General features: G+C 46.6%; 2 long non-coding RNA genes across 4 annotated transcripts in view; one reads left to right on the forward strand and one right to left on the reverse strand.

Moving 5' to 3' along the window:
- The first annotated feature begins 649 nt into the window (after positions 1–649).
- LOC141568899 (uncharacterized) lies at positions 650–19,228 on the forward strand. The gene is made up of 3 exons (XR_012492194.1): positions 650–814; positions 1,304–1,360; positions 19,108–19,228. It is a non-coding gene; the product is annotated as an uncharacterized LOC141568899 (long non-coding RNA).
- The window catches only part of LOC109451890 (uncharacterized), a 43,910-nt gene continuing 32,182 nt past the window's right edge, over positions 10,210–21,937 (reverse strand). For 2 of the 3 annotated variants that reach the window (XR_012492192.1, XR_012492193.1), the window contains exons 2-4: positions 19,516–19,703; positions 18,955–19,200; positions 10,210–10,689 (exon numbers count right to left, since the gene is read on the reverse strand). This is a non-coding gene — a long non-coding RNA (uncharacterized LOC109451890). Of the gene's footprint in view, positions 10,690–18,954; positions 19,201–19,515; positions 19,758–21,937 lie in introns of all 3 variants that reach the window. The other variant, XR_012492191.1, reaches the window with a different exon arrangement.

Raw genomic sequence — 21,937 nt, forward strand, 5'->3', positions numbered from 1 at the left:
AAATGTCACCTTTCTGTATGGGCCACTGTGCCGATAAAACTCGGCTCTCGCGTTTTTGCTCCCCCTGGCCATCCCCCCCACACTAAAAAAAAATTGCTGTGTGATCCTCCAAATATCTCCAGAGAAACTGAACCTACAAGGAAAGCTTTTCTTCTTCTCCCTGCCCCCCCTCCCCGTTTTTTCTTTCTTCTTCACGCAGCTTGAACAATTTGGCTCTGTTCTGGGTGCATTCCTGTGGCCCATTCTCTTTCAGTCCCCTGCGCAGGGCAGAGGACGGTGGACCAGGAGAACACAGGCCTACATTCAGACCCAGGACGGCACTTGGGGCTGGAAGGGGGGGGTGGGGGTGGGGAGAAAGGCGAACCAAATGTACCTATGATTGTTACGCCACCAACTTAATACCTGGGCAGAGAGACAAAGGCTCTTTAGAAAAAGGCCAGGCTACAGGGTAACCCATTCCCTCACCCTCCAGGAGTTCAAAAGATAACAGGAGCTGAAAATGAGGCTCTAACATAATTAAAGTTTTCCAAGTCACTGCAGGAGCTATTACAAATGATGACAGAGAACTTCACTGCTAGCCCCTGTCAATGAACAATCTGTGCTCCTACGTGCAGAGTGTGTGTGTGTGTGTGTGTGTGTACGTGCACGCTCACGGAAGCGCACACAGCCCTCCATTCCTGATACTGTCAGAGCCCTCCACCTTTCACACGAGCAGAGGTGGTTTAACCATTGCACGGAAAGTCCCCGATTTAAAGGGACTCTGCAAAATGAGGAAGCCCTCTCAACATGAACTCTATTTTACTCTTAACCAAGGGTAAGTGGGCATTTAACCTTTTTTTTTTTAATCAGTGTGTTTCTTTCTGCTCGGGGTCCAGAAATTGCACTTGCCCGTGGGAGTGGGTGGAGGTCTCAGAATAAGTTCTATTGATCAAGGAAGGGGGACTACTGCCATCTAAACAAATCACAGTGCGTTTTGAGGACCTCTCCTGGAAGCGGGGCGGGTGCCACGTGCCTATAGTCAGACATCAGAGGCCAGCGTGGACACCACACGTCACGGTCCCTAGCTCCATGGTCCGTGGCCAAAGACTTTGTGAAGAGAAGGAACTTGTAGCCAGAAAACTGGAGAACAGCACCAGAGAGAGGCAGGCCGAGGAGGTCACTGAGAAAGAAGAACGGGACAAATTGGCACTTGAACCCCAAGCAATATTTTTTCTGTCTTGTAATTAAAAAACAAAAACAAACAAAAAACAACACATAGAAAACTGCTCTAAATCACTGCTTCGATTATGTCTTTTTCAAACAGACTGTAAGCTCCATGAGAACAGGGACGGGCTCACTGGGTCCCCAGCCTTGAGTACCTGTAAGTACTAAATGACTCTTGTTGCGCGTTGAAAATTTCCAGATTCACAAGGAAGAGAAAAACAAACGCACAGCGGTGGCTGGAACCAGCTCGTACCCCTCACAGGGGCCGATTGTTACATTTACGAGAGTTTTGCGAGCCAGTTGTTAAACACGGCCCCTCTTAAAAGTTAAATTCTATAAACTTACAATTAAATAAGTTATACTAGAAACAAAGGTAAATAAGCTTATCACTTCCTTACTATTTTATAGTGTTTTGACTATTATCCCTGCTTTTGAGGTTATTTACATTTATTGTGTCTATATAATGAAATATTGTACAACAGTGACAGCTGCCCATCTCTCCGCGACTCTGGGTGCGATGATGTCGCGTTTATAGCTTAGCTTGACGTTGGATGTGGAAATCTAAAAAATCCTACACGTCAGGGTTTCATTTATGGTTTTGTAATTGTCTAGACTTCAGAGAGTGATGAACAAAGTGCTAATAATGCAGATTAAACATAAAAGTATATGACTTCTATAGTCGTTATAGTGTGCGTAGCCAAATATATATATATATATATATATATATATATATATATATATATATATATATATATATCTTAAGGAAATATTCTTCCAGTATTCAAAAACTATTCTTTGATTCAGTGAGGAAATTACTTATATCACTAAGAACTGAGGTTCCAACGTATATCTTCATTGTATCGTCTAACCCCTTAACCAGACTGAAAACATCAACCAGCATCTGTCCTCTCATCAACTGCAAAAGAACAGTCAGCAGAATGTTTATCGAGAATAAATTCGCTGCCTAGGATTTCCAATAAAGGGTATTGCATATTTTATAATTACCTGCAAATTAGTGCTACACATCCTTTTTGTCAAGATTTATCAACTTATGCGTGTCTAAACATGAATACTTTTTTACAGAGCTGGTTGTTAAACATTTATCAGCACACCCCTGTCCAATACCAGCATAACTGCGCGTAACGAAAGTGGGTAATTTTAATGATTTATAGGATGACAAGTAGAAGTATATGTGTGGGGGGGCGGGGGGTTCATCACTTAGGTTTGGTTTAATAGAGGCAGACCAGAAAACATGGAAAGAAGGCTACTGGTAGCAAAATGACATGATGGGACCTAAGCCTGGGTTTCATCGGGGCCACCAAGGGCATGACCCATCGCAGGACAGGCAAAGGAGGCAGGAGTTCACCCTTGATTGTTCCCGTTTCCAAAAGGTCTTCTGCACAAACTCTATCCTGTGAGTCCCAGAAGGAGGGCCTTGTGATAGAGACCAGATGGAGGGTGTTTTCACTTTGTGGACGAGCCCATTAAGGCTCAAAAGGCTTGTGTGTTTGCCCAAAGTCGCGTGACTGAGGGTGGCTCAGATAAGACCAGAATCTAGGTCTTCTGATTCCCAGTCCTGTATTCCTCAAGGGAGGATCAAAATGCCCTGTAATGCGGGGTCTCTGGTCCCGCTTCCCACACAAGAACGCAGGACATGGTGAGGCCAAAAAGGAACACCCACGGAGCCATAGATAGGGGAGTCATACCACTATAGTCTCTCTGATGGCTGGGTTGGAGACATAGGGAGCAGGAGCCACACGATCTGCAATCCGCCATCCGCTTCTCTGCCAACCGACCAACCCCTTGCTAGTTGCAATGTGCCTTCTGCTTCTCTGCTGACCAACCAACTAAGCCCCTAGTGTAGCCATGGCAATTATATCAGTGGCCAATGGCTAACTGGTAACAGCTGATGGCCAACCAGTCACAGCTGATGGCCATCGTACCCAAGCCAGCACCTTTCCACATGAGGCCGAGAGCCTGGAAACTGCTCTCTGGGGCTCTGTCCCCACATACCCCCTTCGGGGCAGCTCCTCTGGAAAGTTCCATCCTTCTTAGATGTGAGTGTGAGCAAGGAGGTGGTGCAGTGGGAAAAGAAGGCACTGGGGAATCTGAAAGTCCCGTTGTCAGCCTCAGTCACACTCACTAGCTCTGTCTCCTTGGGCAGTGAGGCTAGAGTCCACATTTTGATCTGTTGGTCACTTGCAGCCTCTGGGCAGCCGCCACCAGGCCAGAGAACCAACACAGCAGACAGATACGCAGAGTCCACGGCCCATAGCTCCACTGATTGGAACACTGGTTTTCAGACTTTATCTTTTTTTAGAATAACAGAAACCTTTTTATTTTTTTAAGCAAAATCCTACATGAAACAGCAAAATATAATTCAGACAAAAAGGCCAGTTTCTGTCGTTGAATTATGATAGAGGGCGGGGGGCTGGCCAATTACAGTTACAACGGCAGTCTGCTCATGGGGACCCGTAAAGTGCTCCCCAGAAACCCTAGTGTCCTTGAACTGCTTTTTAACAATCCACATTAGCATTTCACGTTAATGAGGGCAGTGTGTGTGTCTGCGTGCGTGTGTGTGGGTGTGTGTGCGTGTGCACTGGGGGCAGAGGTTCCCATGTGCTACCCTGTGGGTCTCCTCCAGAAGCTCAGCCAGATACCTTGGCATCTGCTGCCACTGGTCACAGTGCACAAAATGAAAGACTGGAGGCCCCTCAGTAGAACTGGGAAGCAGGAACTAAAGCTCCAAGCGTACATCACACCATAGAAAAGCAGGCAGGTGAATCTTTAATCCTCGTAACGGCTGGTGGGCTTGTTAAATGCCAGCACAGCTCTGAGCACTTCAAGTGGAGCATCACTTTAAACGGTTCACAGCCTCCCTTGGAGATCGGCACTCCCATCATCTGGACTTCGTAGATAAATTGATGCTTAAAGAAGTTAAGTAACATCCTCGAGCTTTTACTGCTCGTAAGTGGTGAGGTTGACTCAGGGCTGGCTTCCTGGGCATGCAGGGGCCATGCTTGGGTTTAATGTTCTGCAGCCTTCGTCTGACAATTCTTAATAATTTTATCTTTGAATTTGTGTTTTGTAAAGTTAGATGGAGCACGTCCAGGGGCTTGGGGCCTCTGCTCACACGTGGTCCTGCCTCTCCGGGATGGGTCCCCAGCCACACGCTTCCCATCCCTCAGGCTCCCAGTCTGGCCGTCCTCTCCTTTGCCACCCCTGCCCCTGACCACGGCCCACCCTGGGGCAGCACCTGGGTCCTGCAGACAAGCCAAAGCTCGTGTTCTGTCATTACTCCCCACAGCCAGCAGGAGCCTGGCCCAGGCACAAGAGAGACAGGGCCAAGTGCAGGCCCCGGGTTTCTCCACTGAGGAGGCCCCAGCCGTTCCCCTCTGGGGGAGCGAGGAGGCCTCTCACCCACCACCCACCCCAGATTCTGAGCACGTCCTGGAACGAAGGTTGCCGTCTCTTCAAGGTCATATGTCCACTGTGGGTCTGGGCTGTGGGCCCGTGACTTCCCTGCTCCCGGTCAAGGCCTCGCATTTTCATTTTGCAGTGGACCCCACATGTCACGCAGCTGGACCTGGCTAAGATTCAAATCCAGACACCTCAAGTCAAGACATGGAGCTATTGGTCACTGTGTAGAACGCCTCCCTCTTCTGTCCACGAGGGCCAGCACCTTTTTCCTACTCCTTTCGCTGTTCAGCCAGCTTCTTGTTCCGGCATGGATGGACCGCTCCTTTGCCGGCAGCCGTGTAACAAGTGTGACTAGTAACCACAAAGCCCCGGGTTTGTCCTGTGCTCATCCCCCGGGAAGAGGGACTCCCCTTCCCGGGGTATATCTGCCCCCAGGTGTTCTCTTCAGGTTTCATTTACCATTCTAGGAGCACTAATGAGGGAGGATAGGGTTCCCCCAGCTTGTGAAAAGGACTATAATGTTCGAAGTTCTCCAGTGAAAGAGAAAGCGCAGGCAAGGAGCCAGCCAGAGTTCCTAGAGGCAGCCTTTCCCACTGGTGACCCAGCTTCCTAGAACCATAAGAGACATTTCCATTCCTTCTTGGGACGATCAGCATATTGGTTCCCGAAGGGCAGGAGCTCTGGCCGTCTTGCTTGCTGCTGGCACAGGACAGAGCCTTGCGATAGCTGATGCTTCATAAATATGTAGGGAATTGATGCTGATGGGTGAATTATCATATCTATGAACTCTGTCGCTGGCATTTGTATTGTCTTTCGCACTCCGATGTTTAGAATTAGGAGTGAGGAGGGCAGTCTCCCTCCTCTCGCTTGTCCCTTCCTTTCTTCCCCTTGTCTCAGTCTCTGCAATAACCAAGAGCAAACAGGCCAGGGCCCTTACCTCCCTTAACAAAGCCAAACAGGTGTGAGAGATTAGCTCCCTGGCCGGAGCCTCTGTCCAATGAAACAATGTCAAACTCCCCCCTAATAGAGTCCAGAGCTGTAAGCAATTCCCCTTGTTATTAAGCAGGAAAGAAAACAGCCCGGCTCCTTCCCAATTAGCTCGGAGGACCCTCCGATGAGCCGAATTTAAACCAGAGACCTGCCATGATCTGGCTTCCAGCGCAGACAGGGCCTGCCCTCCCCAGCGAGTGGAAACTCACTGGCCCAGGTTCCCAGCCATCTTGGCACGAGGGTGCAGACAGCCCCCAAGCCCCCACCCCAATATCCATGGGCTGTCTCTGCCTCTGATTCAAACCATCTTTGCGACTCCCTGCCAGATCCCTTACTTTGATTTTCCATATGTAGCCTCGGTCTCCTTTGCCAGGTTAGTGTTTATAGGGATGGGCTTTTTGACAGTTTTGCTGTCAGTGAGAGAGGGGATGGGATCCCTCCCCTGAACATGAATCACTTTCTTGTCATCCAGAAAAGGAGAAAGATCAACATCCTGAAGGAATAACAACAAAATGGAAACCCCAAGGGATCTCTCAGTGGGAATGTCTCTCCTTTCCTTCCCAGCCCGCACCGCCAGCCTCAAACTGGTAGGTGACAGAGCAGAAAACAGACTCTGGGGTGCTTCCGAAAATGGTCCCTAGCTGTGTGACCTGGTGTTTACACACGGGGTTGGAGGTACTGAGACCACTGAAGGCATCTCCCCCTTCCCCCACCCCGCCTTAGACAGTGAGGGGAAGCTGTGCATCTCACCTGAATAGGGGATGGTTAAGCCGTGTCCATAATAAGCTCCGAGTAAAGGTTATGATAGCGAGGCACTCTCCTAAGGCTTTACAGCATGACTTTAATTCTCAGAAGAACTGTATGAATTCTGTAAACTAAGTATTTAAAAAATGATTTGTCCAAAGCACACAGCTAGCTACTGGTAGAACTAGCATTTGGGCCCAGCATCCAAATCCAGAACTGAGGTTGACTTTAGTGCTGTTGGCCAAATATTCCTTTTCCCTCCTCAGCTCCCCCTTCTGGGCACGAGGTGGGATTACATTTCCTGGGCTCTGCTGTTCAGTGGGGCTTCATGACCAACACTGGCCACCGAGTTGTGGACAAAGGTGATGTGTAGCACATCCAGGCTGAGCCATTGCAGTCTCCCCAGAAAGTACTGTTCCCTCTGCCACACTCTGTCAATATTCTAGAAAGTTCTGTCAGCCTGGGTCCCAGAATAAGGATGACAATGACAAGGGATCAATACCCTCACTTTCTGGTGATCGTGTGAATTACCAGTGTGAATAAGGAAATAAACTTTGCAGCTTAAATGCATTACGATTTGGGAGTTATTACTATGAAAGTGAGGAAAGTGGTTAGTTTTGGAGGGGGAGTAAGGACAGCGAATGTGAAGGGACTTCTGGGGTGCTTGTCTAAGCTCCATTTCCTAACTTGAGTTCCGATGACAAGGACGTTAGCTTTACAATAATATGGTAAATCATCGTTTTATGTGGACTTCTGTATCCTCATTTCATTTTATACTAAAAGGTTAAAAAAGATGTGGGGGCTGTTTGTTACCACACCATAACAGCCCTGACTGATACACCTTTGCAGCCCCTGTGATGAAGTGCTTTCTCATGTCTTAGCAACCCCCTTTCTGCTTAGGTGTCAACAAATTTTTATCTTCTGAGATGACAACTGAGACCTTTTGTTTGTTTTTTTCTGGTAAGTCTTGTCATGAAAAGAACATAGTAGAAACATGAAACGTAACATGAAATACATTAGCTGGGGCGGAAAGGCTCCAGAGGGTCCTCATCCAGAATTTCCTTACGGATTATGGCTGCATTCCGAAAGGCAAGACATGGTCGACTCTGAAATAGAGACTCCAAATAGGGGACATCACCTGAACCTTCTCTCTGACTCTGTGTCTCTCGGCTCCAGCACCCTCGACACAGCTTCTTGTGGTTCCTTGAGCCGCTGGTGCAGGCATTCTCAGTAACTGCACCCACTGAGGGAGGCAAATGGAACAGGGGATATTTAGGCAGCAGCATTCACCCAAAGGACAGGAAGATCCCGATGGTCTTCAGTTTGTCTCCTTTGGCAACTGCCTGAGAGCTATTCAGAGGAATCTTCTAGCTCATCTAGAGGTAAGCCAGGGTACAGCGTGCAGAAGGAACCTGTAATGCCTTTCCCCTGCCATGACCCCAGCTCAAGCAAGGAAGCCTGGCTCTTGCAACACCTGGGAGCTTGAAAAACTAAGGAAGCACTAAAAACTGTGCCAAAACAGCTCCCCACACTCCAGCCCATGTTAGCCGTAGACAAGCAGGATGCTTTTCCCCAAAAGCCACTGTGGTGTCCTGCAATCCCTTTCCCTTCTATGCGATACCTCCCTCCTCCCCCCCCCCCCCAATAAAGCCATCACTGTGTGGGGAAATAACAGGGACTACCAGTGAGGGGAAAAAAGACTTTTTTGGTTTGATTTTGGTTTTGTTTTGTTTATGTAGTTACTGATCTCATGTGCAAAAGCTCTCTGCAGGTTCAACTATATTTTAGAACTCTTGTCCTCTTGAAAACCTATTCCCAAACCAAACCCCAGATTCTGACCACCCACCTGCAGGCAAACTGCTGAGTATTCACTCCACATTCAGCCCTGCCAGGGCCCCCTGTCAGCACTCGGAGGCTGTTGACCAACAACTATTTCCCAAGCCTGGCGCTTGCTGATCTAACCTCATTAAGCCAACGCAAGAAGTCTGTGAGATTGATTTATCCCATATAATCAACCCAGGCTATTAGTCACCAGGGCAGCCTGGCACATGATCTTGTCCTTTCTGTAAGAGGTGGCAAACCAGCAACATAATAAACCGCCCTGCAATCTGGAGAGAGATAAATTGCTAATCTGTGGCTGTCATACCATAAATGAATTTTCATGACCGTCTATATTGACGCTAAACTTCAAGGTCCTATAACTATAATCCACTGATATTTTATTGTCATCTGCTAAGAGCAGAAAACATTATTATCACCTTAATACCAAGGTCCAGTTGGGTGTGAGCCCTCCTGCTGTAAAGTACAGGTGGCAGCAGATGGACGCACAAGGGAAGGCAGTTATGCCCTCCCCCCGCCCACCATACCTGAAAACACATGCAAGACAAGCTCACACCAGGCATGAGTCATTTAAAGAACCATCCAGTCGGGCCACCTTTTCCAGGCACAGGAGTCTGCCCTTTCTCTTTCAATGGCCTTTCTCTCTTTGTACCTTATATCTTAGCTATTTGCAAGCAATTAGACAACCTACTGGTAAAGGGTGCAGACGTGGGAGGCAAAATTCTTCCACTTGAATTCTGGTTCTTCTTATTCTTAGTGGTGTGACCTTGAGCAATTATGCCTCAGTTTCCTCCTCTGTAAAATGGCAGAGTAAGAGTATCTACTGGCCTCACAGTGGTCCTTCTGAGGACTGAGTCAATTCATGGCAAGCACTTAGAAGGATCCCTGTACAGAGAAAGCATTCAGTGCAGCCCACATGTTATATTATTACAACATGCGTGACAGTGTGGGTGGTTGCCATAGCTTGCCTTCTAGACTGTAAGTCACCTGTTAGTAGAAAACTTATTTCAGACATCTTTTGATATTTTTAGATATTTAGACTGAACTCTAAAGGCAAATCCTGGAATGTACCTATCACTACGCCCCACGGGCCCAGCAGCGTGCCTGGTGTGTAGTGGGTACTTAGTTATAATGTTCAGAGGACTTACACATTGTAAATATCAGAAATTCCTGTGGCATGAACAAATGAATGGTCAGAACTGATTTGTATTTGCTTTTCCTTTAAGGGGTCATGGGCTCTGTTTAATAGGTGGTGGTGGTGAACACATGGAGCCTTAGGGAGGAAAACAGTGCTCCCCTGAGCATGAACGGACGTAGCGACAGGACGTGGAATTGGGACAGGAAGAATGTCCTGTTCACTTAAAAAGAGGCTACAGTCTGCCCCTGGTTGCGTATCCTGTGGTGCACGTGTTCGATGCTGGGGACCACTTTTCAGAGGGGCCCCGACAAACTGCTGTGTTTTAAGAGAGGTGATGAGAATGCTAAAGGTTCCTGAAAGCATGTGGTATATGGTAAGCTGAGTGCCACAGAAGAGAAGACTCCTTTGGAAGCAGGAAAACTGTGTTCCAGGCACTGCAGGATTTGGCACGGCGTTCTCAGTCACCCTCTAGGTACAGGGGTCACGCATACGATGTGATCTTCCTGCCTCCAACGTGGCCTCGGCCCCCAAATTCCTGGTTCTCCTGGTTCGGTCGCGAATTATACTGCTAACGCCTGTACATTTTTCACTTTAATGGCTCCTCTTCTCAGCGGAATAAAGTTCGGAGCCCTTGCCCTGCCTTTCAGGGTCCATACAGACCTGCTCCAGACCAGTGCTGTCTGGTTCAGGCGTGCCCTGGAATAGATGAGTCTAGTTTGGGGATGGGTGACCCAGTGTTCTCTTCTGCCACTTTCTCAGCCTCATGACATCTGACCCTACTTCTCCAGGCTCAGTTCTGAGGTCACATCATCTGCAAAGCCTTCTCCCACCTCCCCTAGCAAAACTAAACCCTCTCCCACCTGTGTCCCCCAGGAACTTGGCGCATATAGGACTCTGTCACCATTTCCATTGCTCCCCTCCGAACCCCTTAAAGGCAAGTCCTGGGATGTACCCAACTTTATGTCTCCCGGGCCTCGCAGCGTGCCTGGCACGTAGTAGGTATGGAACAGGAACAGACATGGAAAGACTACAGATTGGAAGCAATGCCCTATTCAGTAAGACAAAGATGTTTTAATTATGAGAATAAGCCCCAAATTGGACTATGCTAGACAGGTAAAAAGACCTGTGATTCCCACGCAGAGATGTTGTCAGAAGGGTTCCCACATTCAGCGGAAGGTTGGACCAAAGGACCCTGAAGAGCTTGTATCAGTCTCGACTTGAGGTTCAAGCAGGTCGGGAGCAACTTCAGCCCCTGCCCTGCTGCCATGTCACTGGAGAAAGAGACAGATGGAAGTTGTGGTCCTGAGACTTGTCATCCCACGGTGGCGTTTCTCCATGAAATGGATGGTTTTCACCTGTGGGAAATGAAATAAATATGAAAGTTTTTAACTCTAGAGCGAAAGAGATCACCTAGCAGTGATTATAACCTGGAATGTCTAAGACTTGTCTCCAAAAAGATTTAAAGCAATAAACGTGCTTGCTACGCACCAAAAAAAAAAAAAAAAAAAGCCTTTATACCCTATGTTCTCGTGACTCAAAGTGGGAACAGGCGGGGGCAAAACGTGGCCTTCCCAAAGTGTCAGCATTGTGATAAGTCATGTTTAAACTTTACCCAAAGTGAAATAAAGTGTCAACAGAAACTGCTGCCCAAACTCTCTGATCAGGTCAGGCAAACAACCAATCGAAAAAAATCAATCAAACGTGAAAGGTGGACCAAAGGGATGGGAATACCCGACCCTGCGATTCCCATAGGAGCCAGCTCCATTTCACACGTTTCCTGCCAGCTGGTGCTTCTCCTCATGGCCATGAAGCAGCCGGAAGTAGGCCACAGGGTGTTGTTTAGTGAGCCGGCTTGGCCGTGAGCCGGCTAAGAGCTCGGTGACACTGGCCGGCGAGGAAAGGATGCCTGGAATGGTGGACGCACAGCAGCCCCAGCCCCAGTTCTTTGGGACAAGAGGTGGCCAGAACCCCAAAGAGGAGTGGAAAATTTGACCTTGATCGGGGAATACTGAAAATGCCCAAGGAGGTTGGCTCTCATGGAAGGAAGAGAGAGGAGAAATTTCTAGGTCAATATGACAGAATGACAGCAGTGTTCTTCCCATGCAGTTGGAAACAGACTTCATCTCCCCGGGGGAGAGGGTTCAGTAGGAACCAGCCAGGGGCTCAAGGCCCCAGCCAGGCAGGCTAGTGTTTAGGACAGGGTTTCCATGGCAAGGAGGGAGTGAAGCATAAGCCAGGGATTTGGGGAGCAAAGGTTCAGTCTTATGAACTAAATAAACCGTGGAATAAAGTGGGTTTGGTGGACAGGAAAGTGGGTCTCACCACCCACAGGGAACCTAATTCTAGACCCATAGAGCAGATGGAACTCCTAACGTACACCCCATCTTGTCAAGATTGGTTCAGGAAACGGTGGGGCTGACCCTCCGGTGGTTTCAGCAGGATAAAGCTGGAAGGGGGCGAGGGTTTGACACCATAAGCTGCTCACAAGCTGCCCATTCGGTGGCGATCGCCTCCAAAGCTCACCCTCCTCCCCACTCTCCTATATTTTAACTTGAGCTAAGACTAGGACTGAGGATAATGCAGCTTCACAAACCCACCAAGAACCAGCCTCAAATAACAGTACCCGATGGGAAAGAAAAATTGGTACAAACGCTCTGAAAAGGAACCTGAAGTCACCCGGTGACCCATATCGACAAACACGTATGTGCTTTAACAAAATGGCTACAATTCTAGCCTCTTACTCTGAAGGGCAAAAAAAAAAAAAAAAAACAAGCATTAAAGACAGAGGAGTAGGTGGAGGGGGAGGAGGAGAGTTGAAAAGGACAATATCTCGAATGTTTATTACTGTTCTATTAGGAACCCTACATGGATCCCCGCATTTCATCTTCACAAAATCGACGAGATTGGGCAACGATGCCCATTGTAGTGTTGTTTATAATGATGAAAAATTGAAAACAGCCTTCTTGTATAACTGCTGAGAATAACGTTATGCTGTGCCCACGTGATGCTTTCCCACCAGACCCTTAAACACTGTTTATGAAGAATTCTGTGCTCCTAGGGGACAGTGCCCAACGTGTAAGGGCCATGGAAATACACAGCATTGTATATGCAATAGAATTACCAAAATCCTTATGTATTTTACTTGTTTATATGTGTGTTGGTGTGTGTGACATAGCGTGTTTCCCCCGAAAATAAGACCTAGCCAGACCATCAGCTCTAATGCGTCTTTTGGAGCAAAAATTAATAGAAGACCCGGTTTTAGGAGCATAATTACTTTAGCAATCAGACAGGCAAAATATGTCATGGAAATAGGTTATTTACCATAGGCTTTTAATACTAATACCTGAAGACATATTACCCCTCCTCTAAAAATACCATCATCCAAGGAATTATAGTGGCCGTATTTGTCAAACAAGGACACATCACCGACACCCGGGCAACAGCTAAAATGCATCCATACTGCTTGCTGCCATCAGCCTTGGACTATACCTTATGCTCTCATAACAAGCAACACCACAAAGAGTGTGGCCCCAACATCAGTGAATACATATTCAGTGTGTTTCTGGTCTGAAAATAACATGAGCTGCTATACCATTCTTTACTGATATGGAGACTACTTTGAGACTGACGTAGAAAATGATTAAAACCATATATATTTTATTCCCACATTTTTTAAAGAAAATAAATGGTAAGTTGTAGTTTACAGCATGTTTTATCAATCGATGGCAGAGCTAACATCGTAATCCTAAGATAAAGAGTATCATAAACATTCTAATAAGACCATACGGTGGGGGAACTGGATCGGGCCAAGCCTTTGAAGGGTGCTTTTCTTTCTCCAAAACACAGTCATAAAAGGTGTGGGAAGGCCTCAGGAGATGAAAACAGCCTGGACAGGACCCAGTAGTTCATCACTGAGTCCCAGCCTTTTTCGTGGGGAATTAACGGAAGTGGGTGTGGAGGCTCTTGAGTGTCATTTGACTTTCCTTTGTCCAATCAGGACGATGCCACCTTCCTTTCCCCTGCTCAACTCTGGAGCCAGAGAAGCAGCCCACCGGTGCCCTCATCGGTAGCCAGGGATTCTACCTCAGAAAGGGCTGGAGAAGTGCAAAGAAGGCACACATGAAGGCAAGTCATACTGAATGCCAGGGGGCTTCACTGGTTTGCAGGTTTAGCAGCTATAAATCATGGCTATTCCAAGACAGACCAGATGGGATACTTTTTCATTACATTCCAGAGTTTAGAGTTAAGCAGATAAGGTGATGTTAGCCGGTGACCTCCATCCTCTTAAACATTCAGGTGTGTTTCCAAGAAAGGTTATATAATATCTTGGTCAGCATGTACCATCAATAAGGTAGCTATTAAGAGTAGATGGCTGCCTACAGACAACAATTTGAAGAGGAATCAAAGAGACCCGTAGCTATAAAGGTTGTCTTCCTTCAGGTGTTATCACACTTGAGGCTCCACAGCTGGAGTTCGCACCTGCCTGTGTCCATTCTGCAGACTTGATGAGGTACCTTATAGCTAAAGAACATAAAACTCAAAACTGGAAGGAACATAAAGACCACCCACTGTAAACATAAAGACATGTTTACAATGAATTAGGGAAGGTCGTGGAGCTGAGTTGTCAGCAGCAGAGCAAGACCAGAACCCAGGGCAGAGGAGAACGGGCAGCTCACAGCTCAAAATGAACCCATCAAATTGATGGCAATAAGGGAAAAAGTAAGTGTCAAAGCAAAGAAAAGCCTCAAACCATAACAGCCAGTCCTGCTTGAGAGGCTCTAGCTCTCTCCGGGGTAACAAGAACACTCTCAAGAATATTTTTAAAATATCTGTAACCTGAAAAAAGAAACATATTCCACAGATCACTTTTTGAAGCTCCCACATAGTATTCAGAATGGCAAGGCTTTGGTCGCAGTAAAAGTGCTAGACAGGCTGTTGGAACAGGGGAGGCAGGGTTGATTTTTAAGCCAATGAGTTGTCCCCACTTCCCCCCCTCTCCCCACACCATCCCCTGCTGTCATTTATCAAGACTGGCCAGATCCTGTGGAATTCCACTCATTCTTCATCAGAGCTTTGACCCCCTGCAACCAAACAAGCAAGGTGCATTCTGGGAGAGTGCTCATACCAAGGCCTGGGGGGTGAAGAGGAGGAACCAATCGATGCTCTAGGACTTTCCCACACTCAGCAGAATCAATTTCATCGGTGTTTGGACACTGGGTGTCAAGGCTGGTCAGGTGGAAGCCAAAGGTTCTGTGGGGGTGGGGGGCTGCCAGAAGGCTGCTGCTGTGGCTTCAAACACAGGACAGCGTCCTAGAAGCCGCTGGCTAATGGCCAGCTCCCAGCACCTGCGGATCACACGCTGCCTATCCAGAGGCTGAGGGTCCCTCCCTCTCTCTCAAATGGGGGGAAGAAAGACCCCAAACAAAGGTTCCAGCGTGCCCTCTGGACACCTTGGAAAGCCACAGGGAAGTGTGCTCACAGGAAAAGGCAGAGTCCCAGGGCTGCGGACCCGCCCTCAGGAGTCCATCACGTGGCCGCCTCCTCTCAACTCTCTGAGAGCCAGCCGATTCTCCCAACAGTGTGCTGCCTGAGTCTTCTGCATTTTCTCCTCCTTTGGTTGCTCTCTGGGATAGGGATGATGAGTGCTCTCATCAGAGGCGAGCAGAAGGTGAAACCCAAGCCGGTGAGGCTGCTGCCTGGGCGCATGTGGGAGCAGAGATGGAGGCTGCCCTCATGCAGACCCTAAGCTTCTCATGCTCCCCCTCCCACTTTCTCATGGACACCGGGCTGTCCCACACGTCTGCATTCCCCTGCTTTGACACTTACTTTTTTCCTTATTGCCATCAATTTGATGGGTTCATTTTGAGCTGTGAGCTGCCTGTTCTCCTCTGCCCTGGGTTCTGGTCTTGCTCTGCTGCTGACAACTCAGCTCCACGACCTTCCCTAATTCATTGTAAAAATGTCTTTATGTTTACAGTTCCTGCTGATGCTTCCCTCCTCGCCACCCACTGAGTGCCCCTCCTTCTGTCAGCACTCAGGTCCCCTCTCCTCTCTGGAGCTGTCCCTCGTGCACCTAGTTAAGTGACCTCTCCCTCAACTCCGTTCCCACTCTGTCCAAGAAAAAGTGACTCTATTGCTCTATCACACACACCGACTAATTTCACCTGAGTCATTTTCCGATTCCGTCATGGTGGCCAGTGTCTGCTCGGCACTCCATAATTATTTGATGAGCATATGAATCTCATCATAAATCTGTAGGTTTATATTATCCAGATTTTTCTCTACTCCTTATAATCCCAGAAACCTGAGCCGTCAGTGGGTGCAGATGCTTCTCGAGACCAACACGCTGATTGTGCCCCATGAAAATGACATTGGTGGGGTCCTCCAGAGAGTCTGTCAATTTCCTCTCTGTGGCTCAGCCCAGCCCTGAGTGCTGTGGAGTTTCCAGTCCCCACATGGCGGGACCAGGGGCACTGGCACCACCGCCCACAACTCTGATTGCTGCAACCTCCTTCTTCCCTCACCAACCCTGCTCTCCTCCCCAAGCAACACATTGTGCAAATAAGAAAAGAGCCCAAGAAACCTGGAGTTCCAGATGTCAGCCCTACCACCATGAGCTGCAGACTTCATACTCAATCAGCCACTTCCTAATCCCCAGTGTCCCTAGAGGTGACCCATGTATCCTCTGGTAATCTGAAAGCATCCTCTCTACCTGTGTGAGGCGGTAAGCTATTGTCTCCCAGCTCTGAGACCTCCTGTACCCTGCTTAGGATGCTAAGTCCACTCTGCAAATGATAGTCCATCTTCGCCAGCAGCTGCTTAATGGGTTCTGGCATGGAGGGGCACAGGAGAGAGACTGAAAGCAGGTGATGGGAGAATGCACTCCCCTCTTCTTTTTACTTGCTGTTCTTACCAGTGCCACCGAGCAGCCGCACTCCATCCCTCCCCACAGCAACAGCTGGGTCAGCCTCCATCTCCCAGAGCCAGCCTCCAAGAGCTTTCGCAGAGGCACACGCCCCAGCAAGGCAACATGCCTCCTTCCTCAGAAATCTGAATTCCGGCTCCATAGGCCCTTCCTCCAAGCTCTTCAGAGGCCACCACAGCCGTACAGAACCTCCTCAGAGGGTTGGGCCGTGGCTCCTCAGGGCCCTTCCCTGATCTCTTAGGTCCCATGGCTTGTGTCTCTTCTTCCCTCAGCCTTAATGGGGCAGCGATGTCCACCATGTGACTTCATTGTTCCCACTTCACTGTTTCAGCCTTCCAACACTTACATAACCAATCCCCTCTGTCAACTTCCCTCTGTTGAAATAGCTAATGTGGTTTCTGTGTTCCTGCCTGTACCCCTAACCAATACAACATCCAAAGAGTCTTTCTGCTTATTGCCTAGGAAGAAATCAGCCCTGAGAAATCAACCCAATATATTCTTAGCTCAAAATGGCAGCAGTCTAATACAAGGGTATAATTTCACTATAGGTTTGATGCTAGTTGACTAAATGACCTCAAACAAGTCACATAACCTTCTCAGTCTTCAGACCATAAATGGAAGCAGATACGCTCAGCTCATTCCCCTGGCCCCAAAATGCAGCAGCTATAGAGATTACCATGTTTCCCCGAAAATAAAACCTAACCAGAAAATAAACCCTAGCATAATTTTTCAGGAGGATATCCCCTGAACATAAGCCCTAATGAGTCTTTTGGAGCAAAAATTAATATAAGACCTGGTCTTCTTTTTGGGGAAACATGGTGGGTGGAAGAGCTCTGAGACCTATGTTAGAGAGGCACCATCATCTACACAAAAGTATTTTGAATTTCAACAGGCTGTAAAGACAATTCCTCGTTTTGATCTCAATAAGCCCTGCAAGACAGCTCCTCTCACCTGTATCAACCACACAGAAACTACTCCAGATTTGCTGCTTTGTGAAAGACACACCTTGATGGGAAGAGGTTGAAATCTCTCATTTCCTTTATCGATAAGAGCACAATCACCCATTTTCAAAATAAGATTTATTTTGGATGTTGCAGTGCCAGGTTGACCGTCCTCCATCCTGAGAGAAGTGTTGGGGGAGGGGTGTCAGTTTTGAAGACAGGAAAAGAAGCAGAGGGGAGGGGAGGAGTGAGGTATGGATTGGAATAATGTATTTCTTTCATGGTTGGGGTCATGCCAAGCTGCTACGATCCTGTTAAGAACGGCTAGATCTGCAAGAAACTTGAGGGATTAGTTGGAAAGTGGGGGTGGGGGAAAGAGGCGGCACCATCAGTTGCCTACAATTGGCCTCAAACAGGTTTCCCCATTGTCCTGCCAACTGGTTTTGCAATAAATTGGAGGAAATTTGGCGAGATGTACAACCAGGGTATGGACAGTGTATTGGAACCAAAATAAACAACTGAAAACTTGGCAGTTTCTCATTGGATATTTCAGAAGTGGCTTGTGAGACACCAAGTTGTGACTCACTTGGTCCAAGTTTACTTAACAAAAATTAAAATGAGGCCAATGATGACAAGTTTTGTTCTTAACATTTGAGAGTCCAACACTAAATAGGAAACTCATTTATGAAACACACAAAGAATTAGAGACAGAAATAGACTCAGGTCATATTTTAAGATGATTTACATATAGTCAACACATTGAAATCAAAGAATTTGGTCCAGAAAATTCCACATATAGAAAATATCCAGGCCTTCTAGGAACTGGGACATTTTCTTTTTTTTCTGGAAACATATCCCTGAGACCCAGCCAATGCTATATTTTCTTGAATTAGTATCTGTGAATGAACAGAGTTTCTTAACAATTTGTGTATCAAGAACCCCTGTGAAAATTTGTGGAAGCCTCTGATCTCAGAATTGTATGTTTAAATGCATAGCTTGAAATACATAGGATTATGTTTAAAAAATACATTGAAATGCAGTTATCCAAATATTTAGAAAACAAAATTGTTGTATGTGATATAATGTTTCTTTAGTAACACATCTGATAACAATTTCTGACGGTGGGTTTACCACCATAATTTTGAAGTAATGATGAGCACAGGTCATATTTTGAGGTATTTACAACACTGCAGCGTGATATGAAAATATCTGTCATTTCTACTAGTGACAAAGTCTCAGGTGTGGCCAATAATTTTGCATACGTTCATAATTTTTAAAATGTAAATTTCAATTAGCGGTTAGAAAAAATAAAGATGTAATTTTTTTCTCATCCTTCTTCAAGGACCCCTTGAATTCTAGCTACAGTTCACTGTCATAGACAGTGAAACTAAGGATCTGTGGCCAAATCTTAGACATTTATATTAATATAATTTCCAAATCATTATTTTTCCTATTTCCCCAAAGGATTGACTCTGCCCATCCTAAACAAATGGATTTTGGCTAAGGTAAATCAGGTAATACCACACACCCTTACTAAAAATTCTCACAGGTTCTGTTTCATCTACATTGTGTTCTGGCCTTCACATCATATTTATATAAGTCAGCGCCACAACAGGAAGTAGACGGCCCATTTGGAAAAGGAGAATTTGAGAAGGGTTTATCTACAAAGGAAGTAGTTAGGGGTGTGGGTACAGAGGAATCACGAAAGACGCTGCATGTGTAGACCCAAAGGGACGAGGAGAGGCAGAAGTTACCTGGTCTTTAAAGGAGGGGTTGGCCAACGTTAGGCAGCCAATGACCTTCAGCTGGGAGAAGCAGCCAACCCAAGGTGATTCATCATGGGAGGAAACAATGGAGCAAATACTCTGACCGCCCTTTTATTCTCCCTTCTTCCAATCTCCTGCCAGGGATCTTCACTGGGTGAATCCACTGGAAGCTGGAGGGCAAGGGAACCCATTGATGTCCTTCCATGGGTACCGTGGACAAGGGTGGAGAGTGATCTGGAGGGACAAACCGAAGAAATCCAACATGGTATTACAGACATTTCAAGCTCTAGTCCATCCTCCTCCTGCCTTCTTCTCTCCCACCCCTCATTCACAGGTACCCTCCATAATGGACAGCCCTAAGCTTTCCAAACATGCCAAGTCCTTTGAGTTGTCCATACTTTTAACATAGTCTAGACTGGTATGCCATTGGCCTCTTTCTCTAGTTGAGTTCCTGGCCGAGTACTTTCTAAGCCTTCAGGATCAAGGTCAAATGTCATCTCCTCTCGGAAACCCTCTCCACTATTCCAAGGCAATTTCAGTCAGTGTTACCTCTGCGGTTCCCCAGAATGTCGCATCACTCCAACATTTCCCAAAGTACTCCCCTAAGAACCTGAGTCCTGGCTGGTGTTATTAGATGGAACATGAAATGCTGGTTCACAGGGGATCAGCAGTCCCTGGAATACATCTTGAGAGGTGACACTCTGCTCCACTCAGCAGTTATCAAAGTCCTTTCGATTCTGGATAGGAAATTCCCAGAAGGAGGGGACAGATTGTTCAGAAGAATGATCCAGCTAGCAGTGAAAGTAGAAGAAAAATAGAAAGTGTTTGTGCCCTTATTAATCATACATGCTGCGTAAATACACAAAGAACAAGCGTCTTTCTCTCACTCACAACCCTGTCCTCGGAGAACACACACAGAGGAATACACGGATTCGAACAAGAAAATGCCAGCTCTGCGTAACTTGAATCAAAGCAGGACGCTTAAGCCAACCAGTTTCTGAGGACTGAAAAGGTCCCAGATCACATGGGACAGAAACAGGAACCAGAGAAATGAGGACAAAACCTGTTGGTTCTGTCAGCTGTTACTAACTAGGCAATATTTTCGTTTTCTAAGAATTACTTTTGGAAACACAACCTTTTCATGTTGTCCCTATACTTTCTCTTTTTCTTCTGATTAAAAAAAAAAAAAAACAGTGATAGTTTTGAAAAATTTTAGACAGTCTTTGTCTAAAGAAAGATTAAAAAAAAAAAAAATGTCTCCTCACACTCCCCAAGTTCCATCAGGAAGAGGGAGCTGCACCACCGTGGGCTGAGTGTGACCACCTTAAAGTGTCACCAGGAGGGAGGCAGAATGTAAGGGGTAGAAAGTCAGAGGCCCTTGACTTTTCCGCCTCTTCCCCACTAGACTTGTATCTATCAATACCTGCCTTTTTTATGCCACATCAATTGAGAAGGGGTTTGTTTGTGATGGTTCCTAGCCCTGTGGGTTCTCAGCCTACAGAAGTGACCGACCTCAAAGCTGCAGCACGCCTGACCCATCTGCGCCCCTCACTGACGCCATTTTTCAAACACTTGTTTGTCTGTGAAGAATCGCTTGTTGATAATTGAACTAGAAATGTTCATGATAACACATGGATGTTTTCTTTAGCTCCTTTGGTGGGTGTTATAGATACTGTGCCTTCATGGCAAGGCTGTGAGGGGAAAGTTTTAAATCAGAGGTGATTTTCAGGAAGTGTGTCCCAGCAGCAATCTGGAAGCGTGACATTCAGACCTGTCACATCCAGTTAAGATCTCCATCAGTGGCTGGTCTGGTGTTGGCAAGGTCCTAAGAGTGACCTGCGTGACCTCCTTGCTCAACTACAAAGGTAAATTAATCTCTTCCAAATGCAGTTCTTTACATTTGGCTATTAGGGCCTGAGTAGTCCAGATGGCTGGGTTAATTGAAATGAAAACCATTTTTCTTGTAATCAACCTATAGTTTCAAGTCAAGCAGCCCAGCAATGACTTAACCTTTTTTCTACTCCGGCTCATAAAAAGATCTTCAGAGGGCCGAGCATGTGTGCATTTCCTTGTTCATAGAAGATAACCCAGAGGTAATGTGCAGTGATGAAAATCCTCTGGGGACACGGGTCATTCAGCTCTTACGAGCGTGTCCTGACATCTCTGTACCTTGAATTTTTTATTTGTAAAGCACACTTAGCGGACGTGACTTCTGAGCTTGGGAAGCAATGTGACTAGAGGAGAACCTCAACCAAGCTGAGCGTCACTCTCCCCTTAGTGACAACCACCACCACCACCCCAGCCCACCCCCAGTTGCTCCCAGAACGCCTTGCTTCCTTTCTCTACCTATTTATGCCCTGCCAACTTACCATACTTGAATACAAGGAGCTATAAAAAAAATCCAGATCTAGGTCTTTCGGACCCTTCATCAATCTTTTTAGTTATGGAAATGCCTGGAAACTCCAATATATCAACCTCAAGAATGGATTGGGTGTGTGGGTGTGTGTATGTGGGCACATGAGTGTGTACACGCTTTTCAAATTGCTTTATTCGTAGGGGATAGCTACTATAGTTACAAAATGTACAATCAACGTTTTGTCCACTACAGCAGCCTTTTACTTAGGACCAAAAAAGATATAAAAACTACATCTCACCCATGTTTATTTTTCTTCTTAATTAATATTGCAAAATGTATCAATGGAACGTTTTTGGCTGCAAGTAACGAAACACTCAGTTAAAAGTGGTTTAAATAGTAAAGATAGATCAGTAAGTCGAGGTAGGTGCCTCCAGGAAGGGCTAATTCAGCAGCTCAAGAACTGGTCTCTCTCAGAGTCTCTTGGTTTTTCCTAATGGTTGCAATTTGTCTATAGCAGCTTCAAGCCTTTCTACATAGCAACACTCAAGGCAAAAAGGAAAGGCCTATTTCAATGAATCTTTTCATGCAATGTTTTCCAAGAGCCTCTGGCAGATT

Source organism: Rhinolophus sinicus, linkage group LG15 (genome assembly GCF_036562045.2).
Source record: "Rhinolophus sinicus isolate RSC01 linkage group LG15, ASM3656204v1, whole genome shotgun sequence".
NCBI lineage: Eukaryota > Metazoa > Chordata > Mammalia > Chiroptera > Rhinolophidae > Rhinolophus > Rhinolophus sinicus.